General features: G+C 44.1%; 1 pseudogene; it reads left to right on the top strand.

Annotated features, from left to right (window-relative positions):
- Positions 1–15,553, top strand: part of LOC141148340 (adenylate cyclase type 3-like) — a 56,920-nt pseudogene that overhangs the window by 26,133 nt on the left and 15,234 nt on the right.

Raw genomic sequence — 15,553 nt, 5'->3', positions numbered from 1 at the left:
TCAGGTGGCTCTAAAGCCACCTGGATCACTTTTATCTGAAAGGTCTTTGCCAGCTGAAAAAATTAATAGCAGGCTTTTAGCATTTACTGAGGTCCCGGTCTCCACAGAGGAATGAGAGAGCTCAGGAACCATCGCTGGCATCACTGGCTGGGGGCACAATTTCAGAGACCCATAAAAGTGATCACTACGTCACATTTTTATGTTCCAGCTGGTGGGAGGTTGGGGGCACACCTTCAGATACCAATAAAAGTGATCAGGTGTGTCTAGAGCCACCTGGATCACTTATATCTGAAAAGCCTTTACCTTCTGGAAAAAAATCAGTTACAAGGTCATGTCATTTACTGTGGTCCCAGTCTTCTCAGAGGAATGGGAGAGCTCAGAAACCACCACTGGCACCACAAGCTAGGGGAGAGACCCATAAAAGTGATTAGGCTTTGCTTGAGCCCCCCAGACCACTTATATCTAAAAGCCCTTCGCCGGCTGTAAGAATTAATACCAAGCTTATGGCTGCATCAGCTGTTTATAAAGGGTACAATGGGCTTTAAATGACTCCTGAAGGAGACCTAGTCTCCTTTCAACTATCCTTGACCTGTTCTTGTGCCAAACAACCCCCTTTTCCATTTAGGCAAAAATTTACCAACAAATTTTCATCAAAAATTACCCAAAAAATAAAAATATAAGCGTCCTAGGATCCAAACACGCCTAAGCTCAACCTTATAGATAGGCCATGCTTGGCACTGGACGGAAACTATAGCAGCATGTTCTCCAGGAAGAGATAGGTAGTGTAGTAGCCCTCCTAAATCTATTGACCCATCCCGGGAAAATGTTGTGTCCTGACCGCACTGGCATCCATCATTTCTGAGTTACTGACCTGGATTAGATGCAGATCAGAAAAGTAAGAGAAAATGTGATCCAGGTAGTGACTTGGGAGTATTGAAGCCAGCAGATCTGCGTGACAGCCAGGCAACCAGCAGTTTCTAGCATCCGCCATGTTTTTCTGAGTGTAGAACGGCTTTATCGGAATCATGATCTTGTTATAATAACGCTGGGCTTTTGTGTGATAAACACGATCAAATCCATATTTTTTATTTACTCTTTAATCTCCTGTCACTGTGCATACAGTACACCTGGGCTTGTTATCTCATTGGAAAATGAGGAAATTAAAATTTGCACAGCAAACATATTTTGCATAAAGAACAAATGACTGATTCTGTAAAGATATGTTTTCCTCTTTTACAGCTGGTGGGAGAGCAACTGTGATAATTAAATCTGACCTTCGGACTTCCCTTCAGTCTTGCACAGTTGCACCGGTTTCTCTCCTGGACTGAAAGGGCTTACTCTGATTTCACTGCACACTGCGAGCTTCTCACAATGTGCATTGGAAGCTGCAGCGAGTCAGATAGACACTGCCTCATTTCCTCCTCTCCAACCTGACTGTCCCTGGCCTGCCTCCTTCAGTCATTGGATTTCAATTCTTTCAATCATGGAGGCTCAGCATTACATGTGGACGTGACCAAGGGTGGTCTGCATGCAAATGACATCCACCCATCATGGCAATTTGATATTTGCATAACTCCTCCTACTGCTTGTATCAGAAGGACTCATGAGAGGAGTACTGAGGCAGTGTGCTGTGATGTTTTCAGGAAGCTATATACAGCACCCTGCTGGCCCTTCCACCAGTTATGATATGCCTACATTGCATAGAGAAACACAGAGAGGTGTGCAGACCCAAGAACTCAGCACAGGGATAGTGGGAACCCCTCATAATGGACACAGCAGTTGTAAAGACCCAGGAACTCAACACAGGGATGGTGGGAACCCCTCATCATGGGCACAGCAGGTGTACAGACCTGATAACTCAATGAAGGGATGGTGGGAACCCCTCATAATGGACACAGCAGGTGTACAGACCTGATAACTCAATGAAGGGATGGTGGGAACCTCTCATAATGGACACAGCAGTTGTAAAGATCTAGGAACTCAGCACAGGGATGGTGGGAACCCCTCATAATGGACACAGCAGTTGTAAAGACCTAGGAACTCAGCACAGGGATGGTGGGAACCCCTCATCATGGGCACAGCAGGTGTACAGACCTGATAACTCAATGAAGGGATGGTGGGAACCCCTCATAATGGGCACAGCAGGTGTACAGACCCAGGAACTCAGCACAGGGATGGTGGAAACCCCTTATAATGGGCACAGCAAGCGTACAGCCCCAGGAACTCAACTTAGGGATGGTGGGAACCCCTCATAATGGGCACAGCAGGTGTACAGACCCCAGAAGTCAGTACAGGGATGGCGGGAACCCCTCATAATGGGCACAGCAGGTGTACAGACCCCAGAAGTCAGTACAGGGATGGTGGGAACCCCTCATAATGGGCACAGCAAGTGTACAGACCCAGGAACTCAGCACAGGGATGGTGGGGACCCCTCATAATGGGCACAGCAGGTGTACAGACCTGGGAACTCAGCTTAGGAATGGTGAGAACCCTTCATAATGGGCACAGCAGGTGTACAGACCCATAAACTCAGCTTAGGGATGATGGGAATCCCTCAAAATGGGCACAGTAGGTATACAGACCCAGGAATTCAACACAAGGATAGTGAGAACCCCTCATAATGGACACAGCAGGTGTACAGACCTGGGAACTCAGCACAGGGATGGTGGAAACCCCGCATAATGGGCACAGCAGGTGTGCAGACTCAGGGACTCTCACAAAAACAAATTTCTGAGATGTAGATAAGACTGTCACTCGCATTGTATTTTTAATGCGCTTTTATGTTTTTACATACGTGCTATACAATATTTCTAGTGCACTACCTAATCAACACCTTTTGAGACAAAATCTCAGTCCTAGAGAGAACCTATTGTACATAGCTAGTCAGTCCTGACTGGTAAAATTGCATTAAGCCAAAGAAGCTGCAGAACATAGTCACTGTGCAGCACTACTAAAGCATGAAGCAGAACCCACCTATGTAATCAAGAGAAGTCTATCTGCCGCCACGTACTTACTATATATTGTAACATTCGTGCTTTGGAGAATGACCTCTCTCTCTCTTCTCTTTCTTTAGGTCTTCCCAAAAAAGCTGGTGGCCTTTTCTACTTGGATTGACAGGACCAGGTGGGCGAGAAACACTTGGGCCATGTCAGCCATATTTATCCTCACCATGGCGGACATTGTGGACATGGTAAGAAAGCTGGGACTTGTCTGTCGAATAAGCAACCATTTTGCTGGTGGCCTAGTTTTTTTCATTCTGTTTTCTGTTACATACCAGAACATTTATTCGATTTTTTGATATCTTTACAAATAAAAGAGTTAAACAAAGAACTCAAATATTTATAATGTTAAGAGCACTCACTATATTAGGTTTACCGCAGTCAAACCTTGGTGCACATGGCAGAGAATAAGATTCATTTCAGTAACTGCAAAGTATTGTAGCTTCCGAAAAAGAAAAGCATTCTATGAATGGAGGAGGCAGACCATTCATTCATCTACCCGTCCTCCGTTCATACTGTACTATAGCTTTCATCAATAAAAATCACTCTATGAATGGAGAGTGGACCTGTCATTCATCTGCCTATCCTCCATTCATGGAAGCTGTACTATAGCTTCCAGAAATAAAAATCTCTCTGTGAATGAAGGAGGCAGACCTTTCATTCATCTGCCACCTCCTCCATTCATAGAGCACTTTTCATTGCTGGAAGCTATAGTACAGGTTCTAATGGTTAAGGAAAATAGAGCAAAGTGACAAGTTTACCTTGGAGGGGTATGGAGGACAGACCTAGCTTCTACTCTGTCCCTTGTCGGCATGGAGTTCCATGTGAATGTGTCCCCTGCCTCCTCACGAAGCAGCATTGGGTGCTTGACTGGCCAATCAGTGGGCTTGGCTACTTTTATCCTTTATAAGCTCTGACCCAGTAAAGGTTACTGGGTCAGTTAAATTGCGATTTTGCAGGGAGAGGAATGGATATCAGGAAAACAGAGGGGAGTGCATGCTAAGTATGTGTGAACATGTTCCTTTACCCTGCAAGTCATCCCTGCTCTCCTGTAGAACTCCCAGGAAGCCAATAAGATCAGGGTGGTCTGATGTGCAAATAGCAACAAGCTTCTGTGGTCACTGGTCTCAGCAGTCCCCATCCAACTTATTACACTTGTGGTCACCAGTCTCAACCAACCCCATCCCACCTTATTACTCCTGTGGTCACCAGTCCCAGCCGACCCCATCCTACCTTATTACTTCTGTGGTCACCAGTCCCAGCCGACCCCATCCCACCTTATTACTCCTGTGGTCACCAGTCCCAGCCGACCCATCCCATCTTATTACTCCTGTGGTCACCAGTTCCAGCCAATCCCATTCCTTCTTATTACTCCTGTGGTCAACAGTCCCAGCCAATCCCAGCCTACGTTATTACTCCTGTGGTCACCAGTCCCAACCGACTTCATCCCACCTTATTACTTCTGTGGTCAACAGTACCATTTGACCCCATCCCACTTTATTACTCCTGTGGTCACCAGTCCCAGCCGACCCATCCCATCTTATTACTCCTGTGGTCACCAGTCCCAGCCAATCCCATTCCTTCTTATTACTCCTGTGGTCAACAGTCCCAGCCTACGTTATTACTCCTGTGGTCACCAGTCCCAACCAACTTCATCCCACCTTATTACTCCTGTGGTCAACAGTACCAGCTGACCCCATCCCACTTTACTACTCCTGTGGTCACCATTCCCAGACGACCCCATGCCACCTTATTAGTAGCCCATTGCTGTGATGCAGGGTCAGGCCGAGGGGTAGGCAGGAGAGATACCCGCCTTGGGCTCTTCACCTGGAGGGATGTGCAAATGGGCAGGACTTGCAATCCATGATTATGGAGGGGGTGCACCTTGTCCTTTTTGTCTTGGGTGCTCAATGACCTTGTCCTAACACTACTGTGCTGGACAGCCTTAGTGGGTATTCTCCAATCAAATAAGCAGAAGGTGGGAATGGGTAGCCAGAGACCATGGGAGCTGGTCACTATTTGCATAACCAAATGCTTAACCTTGTTTAGTTGTTAAAGTTGCCAAGCAGCTAGCATTTTTTTAGAAAGCCGGTAATGGTCTTCTTATATATGTCCCATAATAGGTATTCTTATATCCCTATGAAAAAGTGGCTTTCATGTTCTGTGCTGTGAATGAGAGATCTTAACGTCTAGTCCAATTTCTGTTTTCACCAGTTTAATACAGAGTAACCAGTGACAGATAATCTCCTATTGATTGCTAGAGTTGACCACATTTCACACATGTGACGGTTCCTTGTTCGTCCCACAGCTCAGCTGCCTTCAATACTACTCCACGTCCTACAACGTCACCTTACAGTCTGGGGAGGCCTGGGGCTGTGTGGAGAACCCCAAATACTACAGCTACATCGCAGTCCTGGCCCTCATCGCCACCATCATGTTGGTACAAGTCAGCCACATGGTCAAGCTGACCCTCATGCTGATGATCAGCGTCGCTGTGGGAGTGGTAAACATTTACGCCTGGAGGCCGATTTTCGATGACTACGACAGAAAACGTTTCAACGGCTATGTGTAAGAGTCTCTCCTATTTCAATTAAAGGGGCGATTGGCATTTTATTGTAGACTTCGATTTGCCAAATTTTCCCATCATAGTTAGATCATTTTTGGAACTATAATATCAATGTGAAATAATTATTATCTACGTGACACTATCATTTTTTTGTTGTGATATTGTCATTGGAGAAGGGGTTGAAGCTGACATTGAACTTTAGGGCTAGATTTAAGGGTTAGTTTGAGGTTTAGAGTTTGATAAAAAAAAACAATAGTCTAGAATTAGGTTGAAGTGTTGGATGAAGGGGTTAGGTTGAGGTTTAGGAATAGATGAAGAGGTTAGGTTGAGGTTTAGGGTTAGATAAAGGGATGAGATTGAGAGTTGGGATTTGATTAAAGGGTTGGGTTGAGGTCTGGGGTTAGATAAAGGGTTGACTGTGAGGTTTTGATGAAGGGGTTAAGTTAAAGTGTTGGATAAAAGGGATAGGTTGAAGGTTAGGGATAGGTGAAAGGGTTAGGCTGAGGTTTAGGGTTATATGGAAGATTTAGGTTGAGTTTTAAGGTGGGATTGAGGTTTGGATGAAGTGTTTATGTTAAAGTAAAGTTGTGTTAGAAAAAAGAGTTAGGTTAAAGTTTAGATAAAAAGGTTAGGTTGACGTTTAGGGTTAGATGAAAGGGTAAGGTTGAGGTTTAGGGGTAGATAAAGGGGCAAACGTGAGATTGAGGTTTTGATGAAGGAGTTTGGTTAAGGTAAAGTGTTAGACGTTAGGGTCTCCAAACGGTGGCCCTCCAGTTGTTCAGGAACTACAATTCCCATCATGCCTTGTCATGTCTTTGAATGTCAGAGTTTTACAATGCCTCATGGGATGTGTAGTTCCACAACAGCTGGAGGGCCGCAGTTTGGAGATGAAGGGGTGAGATTGAAATTTAAGTTTTGATGGAGGGGTTAAGGTAAGGTAAAATGTTACATAAAAGGGCTAGGTTGAGGTTTAGATAAAAAGGTTAGGCTGTAGTTTAGATAAAAGGTTTAGTTTGCTGTTTATGGTTAGATGGAGGGGTGAGATTAAGATTTAGGGTTAGATTCTGGGTTTGAGAGTTAGGGTTTGATGAAGAGCATAGGTTGAGATTTAGTATTAGATTAGGGGTTAGTTTGAGGTAAAGTGTTAAATGAAGGTGATAGGTTGAGGCTTAGGGTTAGATGAAAGGGTAAGGCTTAGTGTTAGGTGAAAGGCAAGGATGCAAATTTAACCAACTGTGTTCCTTGGGCCCACTTTCAAGCGCAGGAGATTTTGTGTTTGGTATCTACTTGGAAGTTTTGAAAGGGTTAGACTAGGGTTTTTTGTAAAGTCTTTATTTATAAAACACTCAGTGTCATGTATAGTGTAGGACATTAAACAATATTACAGAACTTCACAATATTCTGAACTAGACTGAACTAGTCGAACAGCATCATCATTTTGTAATGTGAACAAAAGCACAAGTATCAAGATACCGTATGTCAATATATTCTTTTTGACTAAAGCATTGTGCCTCAGGTGGTATGCTGAGAGTACAAAATGAATGTCTAAGCAGGAGCTGAGGAGTATACCATTGATATGTATGTATTAAGTATGGAAGTTATAGGTACAATCACTTATGGGTACAATAACTTATTTTTTTTAAGTAAGGAAAAGGAAATGTTGGTAGGAATTATCAGAACATAGGGTACAAAAATGTATAGGATGCAGGGGGTTGGAGGTTAGCAAGAGATGAAGGAATGAGATTGAGATTTAGGGTTAGGTTTTGGGGTTAGATTGAAGTTTGGGGTTTGATAAAGACAATAGGTCTATGTTTAGTAATAGATCAAAGGGTTAGGTTAAGGGTGATGTGTTAAAGATGATTAGGTTAGGGTGAGGTTTAGGAATAGATGAAGGGGTTTGGCTGGAGTTTAGGGTTAGACGAAGGGGTGAGAATGAGATTTAAGGTTAGGTTTTGGGGTTAGATTGAGGTTTAGGGTTTGATGAAGAGAAAAAGTTGAGGTCTAACCTTAGATTAGAGGGTTAGGTTAAAGGTGATGTGTTAGTGGATTGGGTTAGGTTGAGGTTTAGGAATAGATGAATTGGTTTGGTTGGGGTTTAGGGTTAGAAGAAGGGGTGAGATTAAGATTTAAGGCTAGGTTTTAGGGTTAGATTGAGGTTTGATGAAGAGAATAGGTTGAGGTTTAAGATTAGATCAGAGGGTCGGTAAGGGTGATGTGTCAGAGGAAGGGGTTAGGTTGAGATTTAGGGACAGATGGAAGGGTTAGGCTGGGGTGTAGGGTTAGCTGGAGTGGTGATATTGAGATTATAGGATTTGATGAAGGGGTCAGGTTTGGTTTAGGGTTTGCTGAGGAGAAAAAGCTGACATTTCGTATAAGTGTTAGATGAAAGGCTTAGTTTAGCTAGATGAAGGGTTGAGTTTAAAGGTTAGATGAAGGAGTAATGCTGAGATAACCATTGGCTGAAGGGGTTAGGTTGAGCTAAGTGTGAGATGAAGGGATTATGTCGAGGTTAAGTGCTGTATGAAGTTGAGATTAAGGGGTCTATTTATAAAAATTTGGTTCGATAAATGTCACAAAGCCATAACACGTTTTCCTCTTATTTTGTCTAATAGTTTTATTTCCTATGATTGTTAGTTTCATCTAGTAGCCATAATGCAGTATTTTCCTGAAATTCCTCAATCAGGAAAATAGCACATTATGACCACTAGATGGAGCTGACCACCATAGAAAAGAAACCTAATAGACAAAAATTAATTACAGCTGAGCGAATGCTTGTGACATTCATCCAACATTTTTTTTTATAAATAGATGCAGCAGCTATGTTGAAATTTAGTGTTAGATGAAGGACTTAGATTGAGGTAAATGTTAGATGAAGGGTTGGTTGAGGTTAAGTCTTAGTTGAAGGGGTTAAGTTGAGGATAAGCGTCAAAGGAAGGGATAAGGTTGAGGTTAAATGTTAGATTTAAGGGTTGAGTTGATGTTTAATGTTAGATTAAGGAGTAAGGGTTTAAGTGCTAGCTTTATTGGTAGGGTCCAGATTAGGGATAATATCATAGCCACAGCAATGACTTGCCTGCACCACAATGTTTTGCTTGGGTCTATCTAGCAAGGTTAATTTCTGTTAAGGTCCTCTGCTTACCGAACAATGTCATTTATGGAATTTTTATATTGAAATTGTTTTTGGTCTCTTTGCACAGAGCGAACCTCGTTCCTTCCAAATATTCCATGACAGCAATGATTTTCATCATGATGTTTAGCTTCTACTACTTTGCCCGCCACGTAAGTGCATTTTTGTCTGGTGACCTCCAACATTTACCATGGAAGCCCAGTTATGGTTCCAACTTACAGGCTGCATGCATAAAGAGAACTTGTACTGTGGAAGCTTTGTCCCAACAAAGCAAGTGGAGAGCAAAAGACTAGTGATCAGTATTGCTTGCAGGCTCCCTAACGCTGATCTTTTCTCCTTTACTGATTTACCATGTCTTGTTCTGCACTGTGTGTCTCTATGAGGGCAGCCATCTTGGAAGAGGCAAGGCTTTGCTTACTCTTGTCAAAGATACCTTCCTGATTATTGGTGGGGTAATGATACCCACAGAATGAATAAAGCAGAAGCAGGGAGATATTTTCACTACAGGCCTTCGCATACAGCTTTCTCTCCAGCACGGAGAACAGTGATCAGCACAGAAGTGACACCACCAAATCTTACTCCCAATCTGGTGAGGCTACCAGTCAGATACCTTAGTTCGGGGGTATCCAAACTTTCTAAACAAAGGGCCAGTTTACTGTTTTTCAGACTTTAGGGGGGCCAGACTTTGGACATTGGGAATATATAATGCCTCAGATTTGGTGGTCAGTGGGAGTAAAAAAATTACATAGCACCCCTGTGATTAGGTGGAGGAGAAATAGTTCCAAATTATTGGTATTAGTGGCAGAAATAATTCCCAATCATTGGTATCAGTGGGAGGATTAGTACCCCATCATTGGTAACAGTGGGAGGAATAGTTCCCAATCATTGGTATCAGTGGGAGGAATAGTTCCCAATCATTGGTATTAGTGGGAGGAATAGTGCCCCCATAATTGGTGTCAGTGGGGGGGATAGTGCCTCATTGTTGGAGTCAGTGGGAGGAATAGTGACCCACTGTTTATGCCAGTGGGAGGACTAGTGCCCCACTGTTGGTGTCAGTGGGAGGATTATTGCCCCATTATTTGTGTTAGTGGGAGGACTAGTGCCCCATTGTGGGTGTCAGTAGAAGGAATAGTGCCCCATCTTTGGTGTCAAAGGAAGAATTTATACTCTAACATTGGTGAAGAATAATACCCCATTGTTGATGTCAGAGAGGGGAAGAGTGTCAAAAGGGATGAAAAAAGGCAAGCAAAGGGCCACAGTTTGGAGACCACTGCTTTAGGTGATCTCATACTGCAGATATACACCTACAAGGCTCCAGAATAGGGGTGCCTAGGCACAGGAAGTGCCTTGCTATTTTTTTTAGGAGGAATAAAAGACAAAAGGTAGGTTTTCAGGGTATTACTTAGGCACAATTACAATTTCTGGATGTTCCCTATAATATAGAAAATCTTCACTTTTTGAATTCAGGTTCACTTGAATTTTAAAGTTGTACTTGGCTCCTATAGGTTGAGAAGTTGGCCAGGACATTGTTCCTGTGGAAGATCGACGTCCATGAGCAGAAGGAGAAGGTGTACGATATGAGGCGCTGGAACGAGGCTCTAGTCACTAACATGTTGCCCGAACACGTGGCCAGACACTTCTTGGGCTCCAAGAAAAGGGATGAGGTGAGAGAAGGCCGCATATGAAGGAAGTAAAATATAACCCATATGTACTCTTTCCTTTGTGGATACTATTATAATTATTATAATTCTCCAATGAGACCTTGAGCTTGGAGTTTCCAGTTATGTGATGCAGACTTTCAGAGGGCTTCCACCTTTCATTAGTGGGAATACCCCCACATAGGCAGGAACAATTAAAATTCCAAGGTGGTAGTATACAGAGAAACACAGTAACACTTTAAAGAAGACCACTTCCCAACATTGAAATGTTTCTTATCGTACATCACGGGACACAGAGCAATAGTAGTTACTATGTGGGTTATAGGCCACCTTCAGGTGATGGACACTGGTACACCCTAAGACAGGAAGTCCACTCCCTATATAACCCCTCCCACTACTGGGAGGACCTCAGTTTTTTTGCCAGTGTCTAAGGTGTTGGTCACGAGTAAAGATGTGCTGGGCTGAGCTCCACTGGAGCAATCCCTGCTGGGGCTAGCTAGCTATGCAGCCGGATCCATTCAAAGTGTCTTTTCAGGCCGAATTGAATGGTACCCGGGCCTCGTGGCGGAAGAAACGAGGTTTTGCCTGTAACGCTTCTCTTTTTAGAGAGCTGGACCCCGGGATCCAGAGCTTTGTTTTTTTCAGCCACAGTTTTTTCTGGCGGGGTGTTTTACAGGTCCAGGAGTGTGGGTTCCCCGAGGGTCCCCGATTCCTGAAGGTTTTGTAACAGAGCCCACCGTGAGAGGTGAAGATTGGGTCTGTTGGTTTTTACCACAGAATACCCTGCACGGGAAAGCTAAGTGGAAGTTTCTAAAGAATTTTTTAATTTTCTTATGAAATGTCTTCTTTAAAAAAGTAAATGTTGTCATGCTTTATGCCCCGTACACACGATCGGACATTCCGACAACAAAATCCATGGATTTTTTCCGACGGATGTTGGCTCAAACTTGTCTTGCATACACACGGTCACACAAATCTTGTCGGAAATTCTGAGCGTCAAGAACGCGGTGACATACAACACGTAGGACGAGCCCAGAAAAGTTAAGTTCAATAGCCAGTGCAGCTCTTCTGCTTGATTCCGAGCATGAGTGGAACTTTGTGCGTCGGAATTGTGTACACACGATCGGAATTCACGACAATGGATTTTGTTGTCGTAAAATTTGAGATCCAGATCTCAAATTTTGTGTGACGGAAATTCCGATGGAAAATGTCCGATGGAGCCTACACATGGTCGGATTTTCCGACAACAAGCTCCCATCGAACATTTTTCGTTGGGAAATCCGACCGTGTGTACGGGGCATAAGAGTCACCACTGGGGCCTGTATAGAGCACGTACCTTGTCATGCTTTCCTCAAACATCACGCTTGTCACAGAAGCAGCAGGCTTCCCTCCGGCGAGCAGCTCAGACCCCCAGTAAGATTGGGGGAGATTTCTTCCACGAAACACCCCCCACCTGGACAAAGCTTTCCCCCTCTTCCTGCAAGGTGGAAGCCAAAAACGATCGGCGATGGTGCTCCATTTTTTAACCGCCCCTGCATGGCGGCTTGTTACAGGTCTCCTCCTCAAGGTTAGCGGCTTTCATCGCTTCCCGGTGTGGGACAAAATACGACAGGTTCTCTTCCATTACCCAGGACCCTCAAACTTTGGAACTGGGGGTGGGAGAAGATGAATTCCCTCAGGGGATCGTGGTGAGGCTGATGACTCCTCTTCTGAGGTGTCAAATGCGGGGGGATCAGCTTTCACAATCTGTCAGATTGATGGTGCAATTTCTTGCTGAATGGTCTGCTCCACATTTATGTACCCTTAACTGAGTGTTTGGTTTCGCTAAAGCCTCCTCAAGCTGTGCATGCCTTTCCTGTCCATTCATTGCTGGAAAAGCTTTTTGTATCTGAGTGGTTCACCCAGATTAGCATTTTTTTGCTCCTAAAAAGTTTTTTTCACACTTTATCCTATGGAGGAAAAAAATCACTAAAAGTGGGGTATACCAGCAATTAACGCTGCTATATCCTCTGTGAATAAAAGTTTGACTTGTCCGGCAGACAATGCTCAAATGCTTAGGTATCCAACGGATACAAAGTTGGAATTCCTATTAGAAAAAAACAAACACTTTTTTCTTTGGCAGATTGAGTGTCTCACGCTGCGCTGACATTAATTGGTTAATCGTTGAGAGACCAGTTTAAACAGGTGCTCAAAGTTATCCTGTTCAGCAGGCCCAGGACCTGGTAAGCTACTAGCAGCTTTATGTTTGCAATAGTTGCTATGAGAGATTCTATCCTTCAGGCCTTGCGCCCTTCGCTAAGCTCCATGTAAGAAGCTCTTGGCTAGTCTTCCTTTTTGCGGTAAAACGGCTGTTTGGGGATGATTTGGGTAATACATCCAAAGAAATTCTAGTGGAAAGTACCCCTTTGCCATTTAAGAAAAGGAGTAAACGTATTTCATTTTAACAAGCTCCTTCTCCTGTGCCAGGGGCATCAGCCTCCAGACAGTCACGACAGCCTCCGCCGTCAAGTTCAAAAGGTAATTCTCAGGGTCAACCCCAGGGACAAAAGAGGTCTTGGGGGAGGAAACCTACAAAATACTAAAGCCTCCTTATGAGGAGGTGCCCCCGCTCGCTCGAGTAGGGGGAATACTTCTGCAGTTCTCAAGGATCTGGCAGGAAGAGTGTCGGGACAGATGGGGGATTCCGCAATAGCTCCAGGGTAAAAACTGGAGTTCTAAGAGTTCCCGTCCCCTTGTTTTCTCAGATCAAACGTTCCTAAGGATCCAGAGAAAAAGAAGTCTTTCTTTCAAGCATTGGACCATCTTTTGGCAAAAAGTGATCATGGTGGTCCCCATGTAAGAGCAGGGGTTGGGGTTTGGTTCAAACCTTTTTTCACGGTGCCAAAACCAAATGGACATTCTGGATCTCAAAAATCGAATTCGATTCCTGAATATAACCGCTCTTTTTTCGCATGGAGACAATCCATGAAGTTGTTTACATCCTACAAGGAGAAGAACTTCTGGCGTCAATCAACATCAAAGATGCACACCTCCTGTGCCTATTTCCTCGCTCACCAGTAATATCTACTATTCAAGGTAGAAAATCTTCATTTTCAGTGTGTAGCTCTGCTTTTCGGTCTAGCTACTGCACCTTGAGTGTTTACAAATGTTCTGGCCCCTCCTCTAACCAGATTAAGGGCCAAAGGTATAACGATTATAGTTTACCTAGACGATCTGTTCTTGATAGACCAGTCGGTAGCCCGCTTTGTCCCATGTATGGTCACCACATTCAACTATCTGGAATACCTAGGTTGGATTCTCAACCTAGAAGAAACCTTCCTTAAAACCATGAAGAAGGCTAAAAATACTTGGGTCTGATCATAGATACACCGAGAAAAGGGTATTCTTGCCCCAGGCAAAGATCAGCGCCATAAAGGAACTGATTCAGGTAGTCTATGCAAGATGAATTCTTTTATTCAGCTTTGCATGAGGTTGTTGGGAAAGATGGTGGCTTCATTCGAGGCCGTTCCTTATGCTCAGTTTCATTCGAGACTGCTGCAAAACAGTATCCTATCGGCTTGGAACAAAAGGGTTCAAGCTCTAGATTTCCCAATGTGTCTGACTCCAAAGGTATGCCGAAGCCTCAGTTTATGGTTAATAACCAAAAATCTGCAAAGGGGAAAATCCTTCCTTCAGTTACCTGGGAAGTGATAACAACATATGCCAACCTTTTTTGGGTTAGGCAGCAGTCCTGGAAGAGGCAACTGTCCAAGAGAAGTGGCCCAGATCAGAAATGGCCTTGCCCATTAACATTCTAGAAATTCAGGCAGAGCACTTGGTCCTGAGGGCCTGAACGTTCAGTTTACGGAATTGTCCTGCCAGGATTCAACCGGGCAAAGCCACAGCAATGGCCCATGTCAATCTCCAAGGGGGCACAAGAAGTTGTGCGGCCCAGAGAGAGGTGAATCATATCCTATCTTGGGCAGAAAACAATGTGCTTTGCCTATCGGCAGTCTTCATTCTAGGAATAGAAAATTGGCAGGCGGACTACTTGAATCGCCAGCAGTTGTTCCCAGGAGAATGGTTCCTTCACCCCGATATCTTCCTGTCAATATGTCAAGAATGGGGGATCCCAGATGTAGATCTGTTTGCGTCCAGGTTCAACAAAGAAATAGACAACTTTGTGTCAAGAACAAAGGATCCGGTAGCATGCGGAACATATGCCTTGCTATTCCCGTGGAATCGATTATCACTGAGTTACGCATTCCCTCCTATTCTGCCTGCGTCCAGGACTTCTTCGCAGGATCAAGCAGGAAGGGAAGTCGGTGATTCTTGTGGCCCAGGAGATCTTGGTATGCAGAGATCGTAAAGATGGCGGTAGGGGACCCATGGACCCTACCACCACGGCCAGACCTTCTCTCGCAAGGTCCAGTATTCAATCCTGCTTTACAAACGCTAAATTTAACGGTTTGGCTATTGAGACCCACATTCTGAAGAAGAGTGGGCTGTCAGGTTCAGTAGTGTCTACTCTGGTTAATGCAAGGAACCCGGCCTTCAGAGTCATATATTATAGAGTCTGGAAGGCATATGTCTCCTGGTGTGAATCCAGGGGTTGGCACCCCAGGAAGTATGTCATAGGCAGAATCCTTGACTTTCTACAGATGGGATTAGAAATAAAGCTGGTCGTGAGTACTATCAAGGGCCAGGTTTCGGCCTTATCGGTATTATTTCAGTGACCACTTGCTTCACACTCTTTGGTTCATAGCTTAATTCAGGGGGTAATGTGGCTTAATCCTCCGGTTAGGTCACCCCTGAACCCTTGGGACTTGAATTTAGTCCTGTCAGCATTACAGAAACAGCCTTTTGAGCCAATACGACATATTCCCTTGGTCCTTTTGACAAGGAAACTAGATTTTCTGATATCTTCTGCAAGAAGGGTATCAGAGTTGGCTGCTCTTTCTTGTAAAGAGCCATATTTAATTATTCACAAGGATAAGGTTGTATTGCGTCCTCATCCTAATTTTCTACCGAAGGTAGTGTCAGGTTTTCATTTAAACCAGGATATTGTTCTACCTTAATTTTTCCCAGAACCCCGTTCTGCGGAAGAAAAGTCACTACATTCTCTTGATGTGGTGAGAGCAGTCAAAATCTCTTTGAAGGTGACTGCTCAAAACAGATGTTTTGTTTGTGTTGCCTGAAGGTCCTAAAAGAGGACAGGCAGCAT

The sequence above is a fragment of the Aquarana catesbeiana genome, linkage group LG06 (assembly GCF_042186555.1).
Source record: "Aquarana catesbeiana isolate 2022-GZ linkage group LG06, ASM4218655v1, whole genome shotgun sequence".
In the NCBI taxonomy this organism is placed as follows: domain Eukaryota; kingdom Metazoa; phylum Chordata; class Amphibia; order Anura; family Ranidae; genus Aquarana; species Aquarana catesbeiana.
Note: the sequence above shows the minus strand (reverse complement) of the source record. Positions and strands in the feature narration are given on the sequence as shown.